Genomic DNA, 17,935 nt, shown 5'->3' on the forward strand with positions numbered 1-17,935 from the left:
TGCAGAGTACTAACCACTGTACAATCACAGCAAGCTGCAGGAGGACTGTAGGGGCCATTCAACTTTCTCTGGCTTCGCCTGTCTCTCTGAGGTGAGCCTGGAAGGCCTGGGGAGGTAATGGAGAGCAGAAAAAGCCAGTGCAGCTGTTGGGAAGGCTTGTTACCTTGGCAGATTGTTCCCGCTGTCCCCTCCTGTATGAGGTGTGTGTTGCCTTGTGGAGAACATGGGGAATCCTCTCCTCACCCACACCCAATCTGCAGCCCCTCCCTTAGCCTGGGGTGGTGACTCTGGCCTGCTCCCTGCCAGCCACTCACCCTGTTCCCCTCATCTCTTTTGTTCTCCTGCCCAGAGGGTTCAGGGGAAGGGCAACAGAAAGCAGCTCTCAACAGGCAGCCTGGGGCTTGAACTCATGACTTGGGTGCTATTTGAAAAATGCTCTGGCTATCTGAGCAGGACTTCCAAAGGGGCCTTCTTGGAAAGGAGCAACAGGCAGCTACAGGGCCACTGGACTGAGATTTCCTCCCCTCCCCAACCAGCCTGGCCTCCCCTTTCAGACTTTCTCACCCATCCCCCACTGCTCGGAGCCCAGCTGGGGGTTCCCCCAACCCCGGCTGCCCCTTGCCAGCTGTCCTGGGCCCTGCAGTGAGTCCCTCAGATCCTGTCTCTCCTGCCCCTCCCCAGTGCCCTGATCCCCCTTGTCCCCTCAGACTCTGCCACCCCTCCCACTTCCCTTTTCCCCTCCTCCCTCAGCCACGAGCCCTGCCCGGGTTCCCCTCACACCTGCCACCTCTCCCCTCTGGCAGCCGGATTCCTCCTCCCTCTGCACTGCACAGTCACCAGCTGAAACCTTGGGCCCTGCCCAGGGGCTGTGTGAGAACAGAGACAGCTTGTGGGTGCAGGATCCTGCCCTGTTTCCACCTGCACCATTGATGTCCCTGCAGGGGTTATGATCCCAGCAGGATAAGGAGATGTTGAGTGGGAAGCAAAGGGAAGCCACAGGAAGGCTCCCAGGGTCCCAGGCTGCTCCCAGGCAGTGCGGGTGCATCAGTTCAGCACTGGGGGTAGCTGAGGGAGAGGGGAATTACCACTGGGGGGGCAGAGCTGGGTGTGTGCTCCTGGGAGTGAGACTCTCCCTGTTACTCACTTGCGTGGGGTGCGTCTGCAGAGGCAGGTCTGGGGCAGGAGCTGGTCCCACAGACAGGGCAGAACGCAGCTCCTGTCAGCTCAGGGAATTGTGTCTGTGTTACAAATGTGCGGCAGGATCTGGTTAGCAGTGACCTGTCTGGAGAGGGCCAGGAGGCAATACACGCTGTGAATGGGATTCCCCAGTGCTCAGTGGCCCAGGACTTAATGCCGAGCCCTGGGCTGCACAGACCTGTTGGTGAATAACAAGAATCAAGGGTATCCCCTCCCTGCCTTAGTAACAGAGAGAGGGCTTTGGGGTTCCTCCCATGCTCCCCAGGCCCACTCTGCAGCCACCTCAGCTGTCCACCTGTCCGTGTTTCTTACTTTTTTCTCCAGAACGATGACAGCCGCTTCCTGCAGCTCTCTGAACTCGCCAGCACAGCCCAGAGGTGCTGCAAAGCGGGTGAGAGGCAGCCAGAAAGATTTGGCCCGGCTCCACTGGCTGCTGCTTTCCTAATCTCCACTTCCCTGGGAGGTCCATGGCCAGGGGAGCCACAGAGCCTCTGGGGCTTTTCTCCTAACTCGTTTGGGGTTTGTCAGTGACAAACAAAGGGAGGCCCCACCTGGGGAGGTTACACTGTCACCGGCTGTGCAGAGGCAGCTCCAGAGAACCACCGGGCTGGGAGGATCAGCCTCTGTTTTTGTAGCCAGAGGAGCCACCTTCCCAACAGCAGTTCCAGCTGCCTTTGCCTGAGGTCTCGTCTGTGACTGGATTCTTCCCAACGCTCCTCTCCCATCAGCCTTTGCCCACCCCAGGAATGACTGGGATTGCCAAGGGAGGGCTCTTGGGTTCCCCAGACAGATGTAGGAAAACATCATCCAGGATGTCCAATGAGGCACGACTGGGAGTTGAATCCAGGATCTCCTATTTACGAGACAGGGGCTTTAGCCAGCTAAGCCATGGTGCCCCCGGCATTCAAGGTGTGGTTCTGGCAAAGAGGTATCTGTATTAGTCTGTGTCTTCAACCAAAAAGCCGTCCTGCGGCACTTTAAAGACAACCAAACACAATTTACCAAGTGATGAGCTTTTGTGGGGCCAACCCACTCTGGTGGGCTGCCCACAACAACCCCTTCCCATTGCCCAGCACAGACATTGTGCCCGACAGAAGCTGGAGTTGCTGCTGTTAGGATAGTGAGGATGAGAGGAACGAAAAACCCCCTTTCACTTCCTGTTCCTGCTGCGCTGCACAGGTCAGACTCCACCAATCTACCTTCCTCTCTCCCCACAAGCTCCAGTGCCAGAGTCCCACCAGCAGAGCCTGGAGTCCTCCCCGTCCTTGCTCCCGCAGCCTGACTCCCCCCCGTCACTTTCACTCTGTGCTCCCTACGTCCTCCTTTCTCCCTGTTTGCACCCCAGGGGTGGAGCAAGGAGTTGCCCAGCTCTGGGGCAGAGTTATCCCCTGTCTTTCACGGCACGGGGGATGGGCTGTGCTGCCCCGGCTGGAGCTTTTCAGAGTGATTGTTTGATGCAGTGTGACTAGAAGAAGAAGAAGATTTTGCCTTTCTGTCTCCTTCTGCCCTTCAGTCCCACTTGTGCAACTCTACACAACCCCTTTGGTTTATTATCAGCCCAGTGCAAATCTCTGTGCCCTGGGGGTGGGGCTGACTTTACCAGCTTTCCCTGCGCGAAACCTTTGAGTAGGGCCCAGGGCTGTGACTGCGCAGTTGCAGGTCGGGGTCCACTGGGCACGTGCAGCTCCCGGTCGTGTCTGGTGCCCCCGCCCCGTGTCACAGAGGTGTGTGCTGTGTGGGGTATGTACCTGACCGTCCACTGCCATGGTCGGGGGTACCCTTGCCTGGGCAAACCCTCCTTGATGAACAGCTGCAGGTGGGTCATGGTCAGACCCATGTGGGCATCAGTGGAGAGCTACAGACCCCCCCGCCATCTGCCTTGCATGAAGACTGTGAATGCAGGGACATGAGTTGGGGATCATTGTTGGCCTCTACAGGGTATGAGTAGGATCCATGGCTCCGCACACCTTCCTGGGCGAGGCTCCTGCTTCTGGGCTGGCCGGGGGCTGGGCATCAGTGCAAAGAGCAGAGACCCACCCCATTCTGGTGCCCGGCCTCACGAGCAGAACTCTGGTTCCTTTTCTGACCCCACGCCTGCTCTGCTCTCCCCTCTGCCCAGGCCTTCCTACCCTTGCTGAAGCAGGCTGCCCAGGGAAGCCCCCAGAGAGGGCTGAGCTGCAGCAAGGCGGCCATGGTCAACATATCCAGTGAGGCTGGCTCCATCCAGAATGTCTGTGGCTGGGAAATGGTCCAAATCATCTCCTATCGCTGCAGCAAGGTACAGGGCACACCCAGCAGGGCCTGACTGCTGCCTGGGTTTGCTACTTGCACAAATCCTTGTCACTCGGTGTATTCCCCTTGTTCCCCATCCTGCTGTCATCATTCCAGCCTCCAGCACTGTGTTGGGCAGGGCCGGCAGATTTTGTCTGCCTGCAATTCACTTGGGCTTTAGATCAGAGTTCCCATCCAGTGAGGAACTTTCTGTTGTGCCTGTATCCCGCCGGAGAAATCCCCATGCTGAGATGGGGTGGGGACAGCTCAGCCCCAGTCTAGCCAGTCTCAGCTAAGGGAAGCGCCACAGAAGAGCTCTTCATCCTACCCACTCATAGTGGGGGACATACCCCTTTTGGAGACTATCCCCAGCTCAACTCCAGGAGGCCAGATCCTAACTGTGCCGAGAAAAATATGGGAGAACCAAAAGGAGCAACAATGTCACATTCTCACTTTTCCATATCGGCCCAGATCCTGCATAACTGAGAGCAGCCTCAGCACGGCTCTCAGGTGTGCTCACCTGTCACACCTCACTGGAAGCATCTCAGGATCCATGTCTCATCAAAGTGCAGCTCCATCCACATGTCTGTGGGTTGCTGTCATCACTGAGAGCATGAGAGAGTGCAGCTCCCAGGAGCGTTCTTTTCTCACGAGTGCTTCTGATAAGCTGAGCGCTTTAGTGGTCATGGAGCAGACACCTCAAATGCTGCCCAGCTGATTAGCAGAGCACCCACAGCTGGCAGCGAGTGTTTTTTATTGGTGGTGTCCATCCGCAAATGCTTTGGTGCACATACAATTAATTCTGCACATGGAAAGATGAAATTAAAAGGAACGCTGTTCTCACCCCTTTGTCTGTCTGTCCCATCCCTCCCTTCAGGAGTGTGGGTCATTTCCTGCAGGGCTCATTCCCTCCCCCACACTCTGCTGTCTCTTCTCATGGCATCTCACCCGCAGTTCCCCCATCCCCATGTGCCCAGGCAGAGAGGTGCAGGGGATGGGATGGGTGGCTCTCAGCAAAGCCCAGGTGGTGCGTGAGGGAACTCCTTGAAGAAGTGCAGTGAGACTGGAGCATTTAAGTATCAAGAGGGTAATAACAAGACCACCTGGGGCTTTGTTTGGTAACAAACCTGCTCAGCACACAAGTGGTGGCCACCAGGCAAACAGCATTTCTGCAGCTGTCAGGATATGAACCTACACAGGGCAATCCCCCTGGTGTCTTTGTCCCTCAAACTCACCCCAAACCCCTTGCTTGCAGTGCCAGGCTTCTGCTCTCAGCCCTTGGTCCTTGCCAGAGGATTGCTGGGAACTTCCAGCACATTGGGAAGCCCAGGTCACACGTCTCATGCCACGTGGCAGTGGTGACTCTGGGTGGTGCTTGGAGCACAGTGTGCCACCCCAGGGCACTCACGCCGCAATGGAGACAGGCACCTCTATGGTCAGTGCCTGTCAGCATCATGTAAAGCATCCAAATGTCCATTGTGGGTCAGGCCAAAGGTCTGTCTGGCCCAGTGTCCTGTCCTCTGGGAGGGGCAACACCACGTGTTCCTGAAGCCAGTAGGCAGGTACCACTGGGAGTTGAACAAAGGATCTCCCCTTTACTAGGCAGCTTCTTTACCAACCAGGCCATGGTGCCTGCTCTAGCTAAGCTCTGCCACCTGCCCACACCTGACTCCTGCCAGCCCACCCCAGGGCCTGCCTGGCTTCAGTGCTGTTTGGATCCTGTCAGGCAGAGGCTGGAGCAGTTTTACTCCCAAAGGGGGGTGACTCATTGCACAGCCTAGAGAACCAGGTCAGTGTCACTGTGTGACTCAGGGCTGGAAAACCCACACCCCCTCCTGAGTAAGAGGGACACTGACCTACCCCTGGTGCAGACAGTGCGCTGCCAACCAGACAGCTTTTCCCACGGCACTGCTGGCGGTGGAGGTAGTTGGGCAGTGCAGACTCAGCGCACAGGTGGCCTGTGACAGCTGCAACGGGGAGGCTGGTGCCAGTGCTGGAAGCTCCCTAGGAGTGGAAGGGTCCCTGTTTTGCTTCCCCTGCTCCCTCTGAGGCCACCTGTGCTCCTCCTGCTCCCATGACACCTCTTGCTATCTCAGCTCTGCCTCTTCCCCTGAGCTCTGCCCCAGCAGCCTGCTGCTCTCTCCTCTCCTCCCCACAGGCCTCCCCACCTGCTGCTCACGGCTCTTCCCCCCTCCCCAGGGACTGCCAGCCAACTCCACCTGTGCAGAGACCCGCTCATCCCATCCCATCCCATGCACCTCTCTGCCCCTCTCCTGAGCTCCCATGGCCAATGCTGCTCATCATTGACCTTCCTCTGGTGCCTGCTCCTTTTGCCCCTGCATTCCACCTCCAGCAGCGACTGGGGGACCTCAGGGAAGAGGCAGGACAAGTGTGGGAAGAGGAGCAATGCAGGCAGGGACTTGCACCAGTGCTGAGTTACCTGGGCCTGTGGTGCTGCTGCACCAGCTGTGCAGGGAGGGAGCCTGGGAGGGCAGAAGGACTGGGGAGGGAAAGGGGACCAGAGAAAGCCAGTTGTGCTGCTGTAGAGGGTTGGTGCCCTTGGCAGGGTGCTGGTGCTCCTGCTCCCCCTTCCAAGGTGAGGTGTGTTGCAGTACTGGGAAGTTGGGGATCCTCACCTGGCCCAGGCCAACCCTGAAGACCCTCACTAAGCCTGGGGTGGTGACTGGCCTGCTCCCTGCCAGCCTCTCAGCCTGGTTCCTTCAGCTCTTTTGGCCTCCTGCACAGAGCAGGCAGGTGAAGGAAAAAACCTTCTAATGGCCAGCGTGGGGCTGGAACCCATGAGTGTGGTACCACCCGCTGGCCAGCTGAGCTCGCCGGCCTGTACAGAACAATTGCACAAGGAGCCTTTTTGGAAATGAGCAACAGGCAGCTGCAGGGCCACTGGAATGAGATTTCCTCCCCTCCCCCACCAGCCTGGCCTCCCCTTTCAGTCTCTGTCACCCATTCCCCACTGCTCAGAGCCCAGCTGGGGGTTCCCTCAGCCCCAGCTGCCCCTTGCCCCCTGTCCTGGGCCCCTGCAGTGTGTCCCATCAGATCCTGTCTCTCCCACCACCCCCAGTGCCCTGATCCCCTTGTCCTCTCTGACCCTGCCAACCCCCACCGACTTCCCTTTTCCCTCCTCCCTCAGCCACAAGCCCTAACGCGGTTCCCCTCACACCTGCCACCCGTCCCCGCTGGCAGCCGGCCTCCCCCTCCCTCTGCACTGTACAGTCACTAGCTGAAACCTTGGGACCTGCCCAGGGGCTGGGTGAGAACAGAGACAGCCTGTGGGTGCAGCACCTGCCAGGGGGGATCCTGTCCTGCACCCACCTGCACCATTCTTAGTATCATAGAATCATAGGACAACAGAGCTGGAAGAGACCTAAAAAAGCCATTAAGTCCAGCCCGCTGCTCTAAGCAGGACCAAACCCATCAGATCAGCCCAGCCAGGGCTTTGTCAAGGCGAGACTTCAACATCTCCAGGGATGGAGACTCCACTACTTCTGTGGGTCGACCATTCCAATGCGGCACCTTCCTCCGAGTGAAAAAGTTTTTCTAATGTTCAATCGGGACCTTCCCAACCACAGCTTGAGACCGTTGTTCTGTGTTCTGCCATCCATGACCACTGTGAACAGCCGCTCTCCAGCCTCTTTGCAGCCTCCCTTCAGTAAGTTGAAGGCTGTTATCAAGTCCCCCCTCAGTCTTCTCTTCTGGAGACTAAACAGTCCCAGTTCCGTCAACCTTTCTTTGTAAGTCATATGCTCCAGCCCCCAAATTATTTTAGTCGCTCTCCAGTGGACCCTCTCCAGTGTATCCACATCCTTCCTATAACTGGGGGCCCAGAACTGGACACACTACTCCAGAAGTGGCCAGTGTTGGTCCCAGCAGGATTAGGACATTTTCAGGGGGAAGTAAAGGGAAGCCAGAGGAGGGGTCCCTGGCGGCTCACAGGCTGTGCAGGTGCATCAGTTCAGCACTGGGGGCAGCTGGGGGAGGGGGAATTACCACTGGGGGGCAGAGCTGGGTGTGTGCTCCTGGGAGTGAGACTCTCCCTGTTACTCACTAGCGTGGGGTGTGTCTGCAGAGGCAGGTCTGGGGCAGGAGCTCCTCCCACAGACAGGGCAGAACATAGCTCCTGCCGGCTCAGGGAATCGTGTCTGTGTTCCAAATGTGCGGCAGGATCTGGTTAGCACTGACCTGTCTGGAGAGGGCCAGGATGCAATACACACTGTGAATGGGATTCCCTAGTGCTCAGTGGCCCAGGACTTAATGCTGAGCACTGGGCTGCAAATATCGGTTCGTAAATAACAAGAATCAAGTGCATCACCGCCCTGCCTTAGGAATAGACAAAGGGCTTTGGGGTAAAGTATGGTGCCCTGGCCTTCAGTACAAGGGCAGGAGATGGATGGCAGGAGATAAATCACTTGATCATTGTCTTCTGTTCTCCTTCTCCGGGGCACCTGGCATTGGCCACTGTCGGCAGACGGGATAGTGGGCTGGATGGACCTTTGGTCTGACGCAGTATGGCCATTCTTATGTTCTTATGCTCCTCCCATGCTGCCCAGGCCCACTCTGCAGACACCTCAGATGTCCACCTGTCAGTGTCTGTTACTTCTTCCTCCAGAAGGGTAACAGTCGCCTCCTGCAGCTCTCCGAACTCTCCAGCACAGCCCAGAGGTGCTGCAAAGCAGGTGAGAGGCAGCCAGAAAGATTTGGCCCGGCACCACTGAGTGCTCCTTGCCTAATCTCCCCTTACCTGGGAGGTCCATGACCAGGGGAGCCACAGCGGCTCTCTGGGACTTTTCTCCTAACTCGTTTGGGTTTTGTCAGTGACAAACAAAGGGATGTGAGAGGAGAGTAATTGTCCCTGTCCTGCCCTGCCCCACCTGGAGAGGTTGCAGTGTCACCCTCTGGACACATACAGCCACAGAGCTGGAAAAATCAGATTCTGTTCTTGCACCACCTTCCCAACACCAGTTGCAGCTGTGTTTTCCTGAGCTCTACTCTGTACCGGGATGCTTTCCAGTGTTCCTCGACCATCAGCCTTCACCTTCCCTAGCAGTAGCTGGGATTGCCAGGGGAGGGCTTTTCAGTTCCCCTGATGGAAAATGTTGTCAAAGGCTTTCCCCAAGGCACCACTGGGAGTTGAACCCAGGATCTCCTGTTTACTAGACAGGTGCTTTAGCCAGCTAAGCCATGGTGCCCTCTTTGTTTGTAATGTGGTTCCTGACAGAGAGGTATCTGTGTTAGTCTGTGTCTTCAACCAAAAAGCCGTCCTGCAGCACTTTGAAGGTTGCCAACCCAATTTATCAAGTGACGAACGTTCATGCAGCTGAAACACTGTGATGGATGCCCACAGCAACCCCTTCCCAATGCCCAGCACAGACATTGTGCCCGACGGAAGCTGGAGTTGCCGCCGAGAGGACAGTAAGGATGACGGGAATGAAAAGACCCTTTTCACTTACTGTCTTCTCTGCAGTGTGTGGGTCAGACTCCACCAATCTACCCTCCTCTCTCCCCACCTGCCCAGTGCCAGGGTCCCACCAACACAGCCTGGAGTCCTGCCCCTCCTTTGTCTCTCAGCCTGACTCCCCCTCTCACTTTCACTCTGTGCTCCCCACTCCCTCCTTTCTCCCTGTTCACACCCCAGGGGTGGGGCGAGGAGGGCCCAGCTCTGGGGCAGAGTTATCTCCTGTCTCTCACGGAGTGGGGGATGGGCTGCGCTGCCCCAGCTGGAGCTTTTCAGGATGAGCATTTGCTGCAGTGCAACTAGAAGAATAAGATTTTGCCTTTCTGTCTCCTTCTGCCCTTCAGTCCCACTTGTGACCCTCCACACAACCCCTTTGGTTTATTACCAGCCCAGTGCAAATCCCCTGGGGGTGGGGCTGACTTCCCAGCTTTCCCTGTGTGAAACCTTTGAGCAGGGCCAGGGGCTTGGCAGCCAATCAATGGTCTCCCTTGGGCTCTTGGCTTTTCCAGGAGATCCCACAGGCAGCCTGGGCCCAGATTCCTCTTTAAGGGACCAGCTGCCCTTTGGACCGTCCACACGACAGTCCCTCACCTGCAGGCAGTGTGGAGCTGTGTAGATAGAACTGGCATTGGGAGCCCAGCTCGAAAGTGCCCTCAGGCCAAGTCTTTCAGTGTCCTTCACCCCGAGGAGAGGCAATATCTGCCCCTTCCCCACCCGCCTGGTGCTTCGGTGTCACCTCAGTCTGATGGTGCAGGAGTGGGGGTGCACAAGGGCTTGTGCACAGGAGACAGGTGGGTGGACACCCGGCTGGTGCTCCGGGAATGGAGGTCTATGAGGATTCCCCCTGCCTTGTTGCTGGACCCCTCCTCTGCCATCCCGAGGGGTGGCTCCTTGGGTGGGCCCTGGGGTGCTGGGCTGGCCTCCGGGGTGGACTCCAGCTCCAAGACTTGCTGGGATTCCTCTGCTGCTGTTTCCAATGTACCCTGGTGGGAGCAGGTGTCCCGGGGCCCAGGATGGCCCTGAGCTCCCTGGAACAGGGGTAAGCGGTGGGGGGCAGCCCCAGACTGGCTGGCCAAGTCCCGGGTCCAGGCATAACCCTTCTGCAACTGCTTCACCTTGCAATGGACATGATCCGGCATGCGGGCAGGGTGACTCCAGGCGGCCAGGCCCTCGGCCAGTCAGGTGAATGCTTCTGCTTTCCGCTCCATGCACCCCATCACATGGAGCACGTCCTCCTCACCCCAGAGCCCCAGCAGGTCTCAGAGCTCGACCTCCAACCAGGAGGTGTCCCACCGCTTTTTGTGCCCCGCTTGGCTGCTGGGGGTCCCTGGGTCCCCTCAGGGGGGCAGCCTGGGGGCACTCAGGGGGCTGGCTCAATGCCATGGTGCTGGGTGGTTGGGTCGAGGTCGGTGGAGGGCTTGGAGGGCTAGCATGTGCATGTGCTGCTGCCTGCATGCTCTCAGCTTCCTGCCACAGGAAATCCAGGTCTGTGGTGCTTAAAGGGCTGCTGCGCGCAGTAATCATAGAGCCCCGCAGGGGCTGGACAGCACATCTCAACCCCTCAGCTGATTGCTGCCATGGAGGACCCTGTTATTTCGAAGTAGGAGGATGTGGATCATCTACATGTGCCCTACTTTGACATTCAACATTGAAGTAGGGCGCGATTCCCATCTTTGGATGAGAACAGGGATTTCGACGTCTCGCCACCTAACGTCCATTTCAATGTCGAAATAGCAGACGGTGCGTAGAATAACAACACGCTATTTTGACATTTTACCAGTTACTTTGAAGTAGCCAGCTCGTGTAGACACACTCTGAGGGTGATAGAAATATGAATTACTCCTCTCTGGAGCTGAGGACAAGAAGACACTTTTCCTGCCTAAGGTCAGGAGTTCAAAGGAGAGAGAGAAAGAGAGAGAAAGAGAGAGAGAGAGCAGAGCCTTGGCTGGGCATCTCTTTGCATCATGATTCTAGCTCGTTCCAATTGCTATTTTGAAGCAGGGGCTTCGGAACAGGCTCCATTGTTTCTAGATGCTGAATGTCAAAATAGCAGAGCAGTATTTCCAAATCCATGCTGCGTGTTACTAAGCTATATTGGAATCAGCTACTGTGGAATACTGTGCAGTGATATCCCCAGCATGTCTCCAGGGTCTCTATTCAAAACAGGCTCTCTTGTGTGTGGATGTGCCATTTGGAAACATGTTTTGTTTATTTCAGGGCTTCCTTGTAGCGTGAAGGCGTTATTGTGAACTAGATTATTTTGGAGGAATAATTCTGGAATAAACTCTTCTGAAATAACTCTGCACCTCTCTGGTCAGGGCCTGTCAGCATCATGTAAAGCACCAGAATGTCGACTGTGGCCTGTGATAGCTGCACTGGGGAGGCTGGTGCCAGTACTGGAAGCTCCTGAGGAGTGGGAGGGGATCTGGTTTGCTTGGCCTGCTCCCTCTGAGGCCACCTGTGCTCCTCCTCCCGTCTCACCTCTTCCAATCCCAGCTCTGCCTCTTCCCCTGAGCTCTGCCCCCAGCAGCCTGCTGCTCTCTCCTCTCCTCCCCACAGGCCTCTCCCCGTTCCCCAAGGACTGCCAGCCAACCCCACCTCTGCAGAGACCCCCCCACCCATCCTGTCACCTGTACCTCTCTGCCCCTCTCCTGAGCTCCCATGGGCAAAGCTGCTCATCATGGACTTCCTCCAAGGCCTGCTCCTTGTGCTTCTGCACCCCACCCCCAAGGGCCCTTCCTGTGCCTTCCCCAGTCCTCTGCCCACCAGAGCAGCAGCGGGGGGACCTGAGTGAAGAAGCAGAACTCAGGCAGGAAGAGGAGCAGGGCAGGCAGGGACTGGCACCACTGGTGAGTTACCTGGGCCTGTGGTGCTGCAGTAGCAGGTGTCCAGGGAGGGAGCCTGTGAGGCCAGAAGGCCGCTGGGGAGATGGGGAGCAAAGAAACCCAATGGAGCTGCTGTAGGGGGCTGGTGCCCTTGGCAGACGGCTCCCGCTGCTCCTTCCTGTGGGAGGTGTGTGTTGCAGAGTTGCGGATCCTCACCTCACACAGGCCCACTCTGCAGCCCCTCCCTTAGCCTGGGGTGGTGACTGTGACTTGTTCCCTGCCAGCTTCCTTCCTTCACCTCTTTTAGCCTCCTTCCCAGAGCAGCCACAAGAAGGAAAGTAGAAAAGACCTGCCCATGGCCAGCACGGGGCTCGAACCCATGACCTTGGCGTTATTAGCACCACGCTCTCACCAACTGAGCTAGCCGGCCACTTGCAAAAAGTACCACAAGGGGCCTTTTTGGAAATGAGCAACAGGCAGCTGCAGGGCCACTGGACTGAGATTTCCTCCCCTCCCCCACCAGCCTGGCCTCCCCTTTCAGACTCTCTCACCCATCCCCCACTGCTCTGAGCCCAGCTTGGAGTTCCCCCAGCCCCGGCTGCCCCTTGCCAGCTGTCCTGGGCCCTGCAGTGGGTCCCTCAGATCCTGTCTCTCCCACCCCTCCCCAGTGCCCTGATCCCCCTTTCCCCTCAGACCCTGCTCACCCCCCCACTGCCCATTTCCCCTCCTCCCTCAGCCACAAGCCCTGCCCGGGTTCCCCTTCACACCTGCCACCTCTCCCCCCTGGCAGCCGAACTCCTCCTCCCTCTGCACCGCACAGTCACCAGCTGAAACCTTGGGCCTGCCCAGGGGCTGTGTCAGAACGTCTCCCACCTGCACAATTCATGTCCACTGCAGGGGTTTTGCTTCCCAGCAGGGTTAGGAAATGTTGGTGAGGAAGCAGAAGGAAGCTACAAGAGGGATCTCAGGTGTGTCAGGTCAGCACTGGGGACAGCTGGGGTGAGAGGTGAATTACCACTGGGGTGGGGGCAGAGCTGGGTGTGGCTGGGAGTGAGACGCCCCCAGTCACGCACTAGTGTGTGCACATGGTGTGCAGGGACAGGGCTGGGGGGTGTCTCTGCAGCGGCAGGGCTGGGGCAGGAGCTGCTCCCACAGACAGGGCAGAACAGAGCTCCTGCCGACAGGGAATTGTGTCTGTGTTACAAACGTGCTGGAGGAGCTGGCTGGCACAGGCAGCCCCCAGAACCACAAAGCTGTGAGGCACAGACTCTCTTCTGGCAGCCACAGCAGCACCTTCCCCACACCAATCACAACTGCCTTTTCCCGAGCTCCAGGCTGTGACTAGATTCTTTCCAACGCTCCTTTTCCATCAGCCTTTACCTTCCCCAGCAGGGAGAGAGATTGCCAAGGGAGGTCTTCTCTGCTCCCCAGCCAGACGTAGGGAAACATTAAGAAAGACCTACAACAGGGCAGCACCGGGAGCTGAATCCATGATCTCCTGTTTATTAGTCAGGTACGTTAGCCAGCTAAGCCACCTTATTACGTCACTGCTTGCTGATAGGGAGGTGACTGTGTTAGTCTGTATCTTAAACCAAAAAAATGGTCTTGTTGCACTTTAAAGAAATGTGTCTTTGTGGGGCCAACCCACACGGCTGGACTGCCCACAACAACACATTCCCATTCCCCAGCACAGACATTGTGCCGGAGGGAAGCTGGAGTTGCTGCCCAGAGGACATTGAGGACAGGAGGAGTTAAAATGCTCCTTTCACTTATTGTGCCCTCTGCAGTGGACAGGTCAGAGTCCACCAGTCTCCCCTCCTCTCTCCCCACCTGCCCCGGTGCCAGGATCCCACAGGACACTGAGGATGGGAGGAGTTCGGGTTTTCGTGTTTGTTATGTGTCTTTTGTGCTCCAGACCCTTGGGGTGCGTTTGCAGAGGGGGCTGCCAGGGGCAGGACATGAGCCCTGCAGGGCACTGGTGGGTGTGTCTGTGACATCACAAGGGCCTTTGGAAGAACCTCAGGTGATTGGTTAAAGGAGGTGGGGAGGTGGTGACCTCACAGGCAGTCCGGCACAATGGCCAGGTGGGACAGGCTGCAGGGCCGGGGCCATCGCAGAGACCCCCCAGGGCTTTGCCTCAGGGAGTCTCCTTCTTGAGAGCTCTGCCCCGGAGACTGGAGAGAGAATTCATGGTGAGGAACGTGAGCACAAGGAGGATCCTCTTTGGCCCTTTCTCCTTTCCCACGACTAACTGCGCTGGACGGCAGCGTCTGTGTGGGGAGGGTCAGAGTCTGATCCAGCTGGTGGGGGGCAAAACAGAGACAGGGAAAACACCAGGTTAAGGTTCTGCCCTCACCAGTGCTAAATTGTCTCAGCCTTAATGTGTTGTGCCAATATTCCTGTGGGTGCATGAAGTGTTTGGGAGAACTGCAGCACCAGTGAGTGGCAAGACCAAGATTTCCTAATACCACATATACACACAGGAAGCTAATTTCAGATGCAGCCAATGGACACACTATGGCTTATTTCAAATTAGGCTCAAGCCCCTGTCTTTGCAGCCCCTGTTTCCACACAGCTGCTGTTACTTGTAGTTGTACAAGGAGGTTTACTCATTTCAAAATAAGCCGTCCCCTGTTTATTTCTGAATTATTTCAAAGCAGCGGTTGTCTTGTGCAGAGGCTGGGATGGTTATTTTGAAATAACTTTGTTGTGTAGAACCCCCTTATAAATCCAGGGCTGTGACAGGCACAGCAGCAGCTGCTCAGAAGATAACAAGCCCTGCAGGTCAGGTTGTCACTCATCAGCACCCCAGTGAAGGGGCATTAGGAAGGGTAATGGAGTGAAGGGAATAAAGGGCAGGGATCCTCCCAGCAAAGCAAAGTGAAACCTCCTGAGCAAGACTCTCGTCTGGTCTCCAGAAGCCACTCAACTTCCTCCATGTCTTTGGACATTGCTGCCTATAGCAGTCCAGCAAAGGGTAACAGAGGAACACCCTGCACTTGTCTACTGGCTAGCAAGTGCTCCACCCCTTGGTTTTATGAGAACTGTGCTCTACCCACCTAAACTATCCAAGCTACAGAGAAACAGCTCACAAGGGCCCTTTCAGAAAGGAGCAACAGGCAGCTGTAGGTACAGTGTGGTTCCTGGAGTGAGATTGCTGTCCCTCCCCCACTGCTCAGCATCCCACCCAGGCATCCCCTCAGCCTCTCCCTCACCACCCTGAACCCCCACCAGGAATCCGCCCCTCAGACTGTGTCTCCCATTCCCCACTGCCCTGAGTCCTGGCTAGGAATTCCCTCAGACCCTGCCGCTCCTCACCCGCTGTCCTAGGCCCCTGCCAGGTGTCCCCTCAGACCCTGCCTGTCCCCTCCCTCTCTTCCCCTGAGCACAACGTTAACACGGCCCATGTTCCCTGGCAGAGGGGTAACAGCATCACCACCTGCTGCAATGTGCTTCCTTTGGAGGGACCCCAGTCTGCTGCCTGCTCCTGAGCTCAGCTGCTCCCAGCTCACCCACAGCACATGGCCTTGGAGCAGCAGCTGCCCTGGCTGCTCTCCTACCACAGACACAGAGCCCACAGGAGCAGAGCCCACAGCTGTCACCCCAACTCCAGAAACTTCTGCATGTGTAATGCTAAACCTGCCCACCAAAATAACCCACCTGCAACTCGTTCGTACCTGCTCCAGGGGTAACTTCCTCATCAGTACATGGCTCACCTGTGCATCATCACTTTCTCTCACCTGAGGCAGCCCATGGCCCTGACTTCCTCTTTCAAATCCAGCCTCCAGGTGAGAGCACTTCCTCTTCCACCAGGTGGGAGACAAGATGTTGATAGTGCTCTCTTGTGCCATTGCACACAGCACCCCAAACCCCCATGTACATTGTGAGCTTCCTGGGTGGGGGGCGGGGCAGGTGCACAAAAGCAGCTCCCCTTGATTCCTTGGGCAGGAAGTTACAAGAACATCAGTTTTATTGGAGAATGTAGATATTGATCCCACTACCTCTTATATGCTAAGCAAGTGCTCTACCATTTGAGCTAATTCCCCTCGATAGAAAATATTCTGCCCTAGCCATGTCATTGCTGACTCCATATGTCCCTGGCGCTCCCCTGGCTCCTTTCCAAAGATGACCCTTGTTAGCCTATGTCACATCTGTAGGGCGGTTCTCTCTCCCCCTCACAAGCACAGAGTCTGAGATGTGCCTCTCAAGGCGACACCTCGCAGATAATTGCCCTGAGAGAGTGAATGTCACACTCCCCACTCTGCCTCTGACAGCAACAGGTCAGCCTGCAGCACCAGCCACAGGACCTCCTGTATCTCCAACCAGACAGGACATTTCTGGGGCCCCAATGTATCGCAGAAACGTTGGTGAACCAGCCCAAGCAGAGACCCAGCTGCAGGGGAACCAATTCAGCAGGCAGGAGGGAGAAGCCCTCACACAGGGGCAGCTGGGGAGAAAGAAGCCCAGCCCTGACAGAGATGTATCATAAACCACACACACAGCTCCCCCTGAGAGCTGAGCTCAGAGTCCTGAGTGCCAATCATTGCACCATGGAACCTGCAGTTTAAGCCCTTTCTGAGCACCTCTGACTCTTGGCAGGCTGCTCCCCTCCCCTCCTCGCCCCCCTCCTGCTCTTTCACCTCTCAGGACACTGCTTCCTGCTCCACTTCCCCTGCTCTCCTCGTCAGACGTCCATCTCCGCCCCTCTCGCTGCAACTCCAGAGTGAGGAGGCAGGTTCATTTTTCTCTGAAAGTGACCAGCCTGGAGAGAACTGGTGGAGAAGGAGAGACTGGAAAGGCTGGTGGTGATTGTAGAGGAGGATGTGGGTGAGGGAGGACACCACAGCCCTGGCTGTGAACTCACAGAGTAATCAACATCCTCTCTACATGCACTTAAAGCTTCACAGATACACAGGCCTGAATGTGATACATTTCGTTAACCAGGGACAAGAACCTCTTTATAGGTATGAGGCCCAAAATTGCTCATGTCACTATCTACTGCCAGCTAAGGGACAGGTTTGCAAGATTTATGTGTGTCAACACTAGCAATTGTTGAGGCTTCAGCTCCGTTTAAAGAATTCCCATAGATTAGAAAACCAGAGTGTGTTGGAAACAGGGAGGTCAGTAACTGTCTTTGAAAGGGAGTGCTTGGATTTGAACCAAGGGCCTCTTGATCTGCAGTCAAATGCTCTACCACTGAGCTACACTCCCTTACCCAAGCCCCCTTTTGAGTCATTGATCTTGAGTATCCTGCAGAACAAACTGTTTTCCCACCTCCTTTCCCTCCCTGAACCCAGAGTGGTTTCACAAACGCGCAGACGGGGTTTGATGAAACTTTATTTCTCCCTGTGCATGTTACAGCTTGTCCCCTGCTGACCTGGCTTCTCCTACTCAGAGTTACAGCCCCTCAGGGGGGCAGATTACCGGCATACATGGGACAGTTCTCTCCCAGCCACTTGAAGCAACATCAGTGGTTACAAAGAACGAGGAAAAAACCTACTGCAGGACACCCACCAATCAATCAGATATAGTTGGGTTTGCAGTCAGTGTCAGTCACTTCTCTACCTGGCACAGGTGGTGACCCCACAGCCTGGTTCCCTGAGGTGCTGGACAACAGAGCTTTTACAGTGCTAACATGTCAGCCCTCGTGACAATATGAGCGCACTGTTTTCAGTAAGAAGGTGCTGGGATGCATTGAACATGCCCGTACCAGTGACATTTAATCCGTTTGGGGTTCAATACTTTCACAGTGTCACACACCTTTTAAACTGCTCTGGCAGCACAATTTCCAATGATCCCTTTCCCAGTCATATAGTCAGAGGCACGTTGCTGCTAGGAAAGCTGGAGCGTCCTCTGCATAATAACAAACCTCTCACCATTTTCCAGTGATAGAGAGCCTGGCTCAGTGGTGGAACACTTGACTGCAGATGAAGCTATCCCAGGTGCCCCTGTTTGGATGGTTTTCTTAATGGAAATCCATTTTCACCTCTGGCTCCAGTATGTTTTGGGGTTGCACTGGATGCTTGACATGGATTTAAACACTTCACACTTTCCTCTGCAAATGTGCGAAAACTGAGCAAACCCGTCCCTCAGCTACCTCAGTTCCCAGCCTCCGAGGCTCAGGTTTCTGTTCCCATCGATCACACAAAGGTGCAGTACGCTGCACATGCGC

The 17,935-nt window shown here is 56.2% G+C and overlaps 3 non-coding genes across 3 annotated transcripts; all 3 read right to left on the bottom strand.

The window, feature by feature from the left end:
- Nucleotides 1-8,598: 8,598 nt before the first annotated feature.
- On the bottom strand, nt 8,599-8,672 carry TRNAT-AGU (transfer RNA threonine (anticodon AGU)). The gene has a single exon. It is a non-coding gene; the product is annotated as a tRNA-Thr (tRNA).
- A 3,447-nt stretch (nt 8,673-12,119) lies between these two features.
- On the bottom strand, nt 12,120-12,193 carry TRNAI-AAU (transfer RNA isoleucine (anticodon AAU)). The gene has a single exon. It is a non-coding gene; the product is annotated as a tRNA-Ile (tRNA).
- Nucleotides 12,194-16,902: 4,709 nt separating this feature from the next.
- On the bottom strand, nt 16,903-16,974 carry TRNAC-GCA (transfer RNA cysteine (anticodon GCA)). Its single transcript has one exon. It is a non-coding gene; the product is annotated as a tRNA-Cys (tRNA).
- Between the last annotated feature and the right edge of the window lie 961 nt (nt 16,975-17,935).

Source organism: Carettochelys insculpta, chromosome 33 (assembly GCF_033958435.1).
Source record: "Carettochelys insculpta isolate YL-2023 chromosome 33, ASM3395843v1, whole genome shotgun sequence".
Classification (NCBI taxonomy): domain Eukaryota; kingdom Metazoa; phylum Chordata; order Testudines; family Carettochelyidae; genus Carettochelys; species Carettochelys insculpta.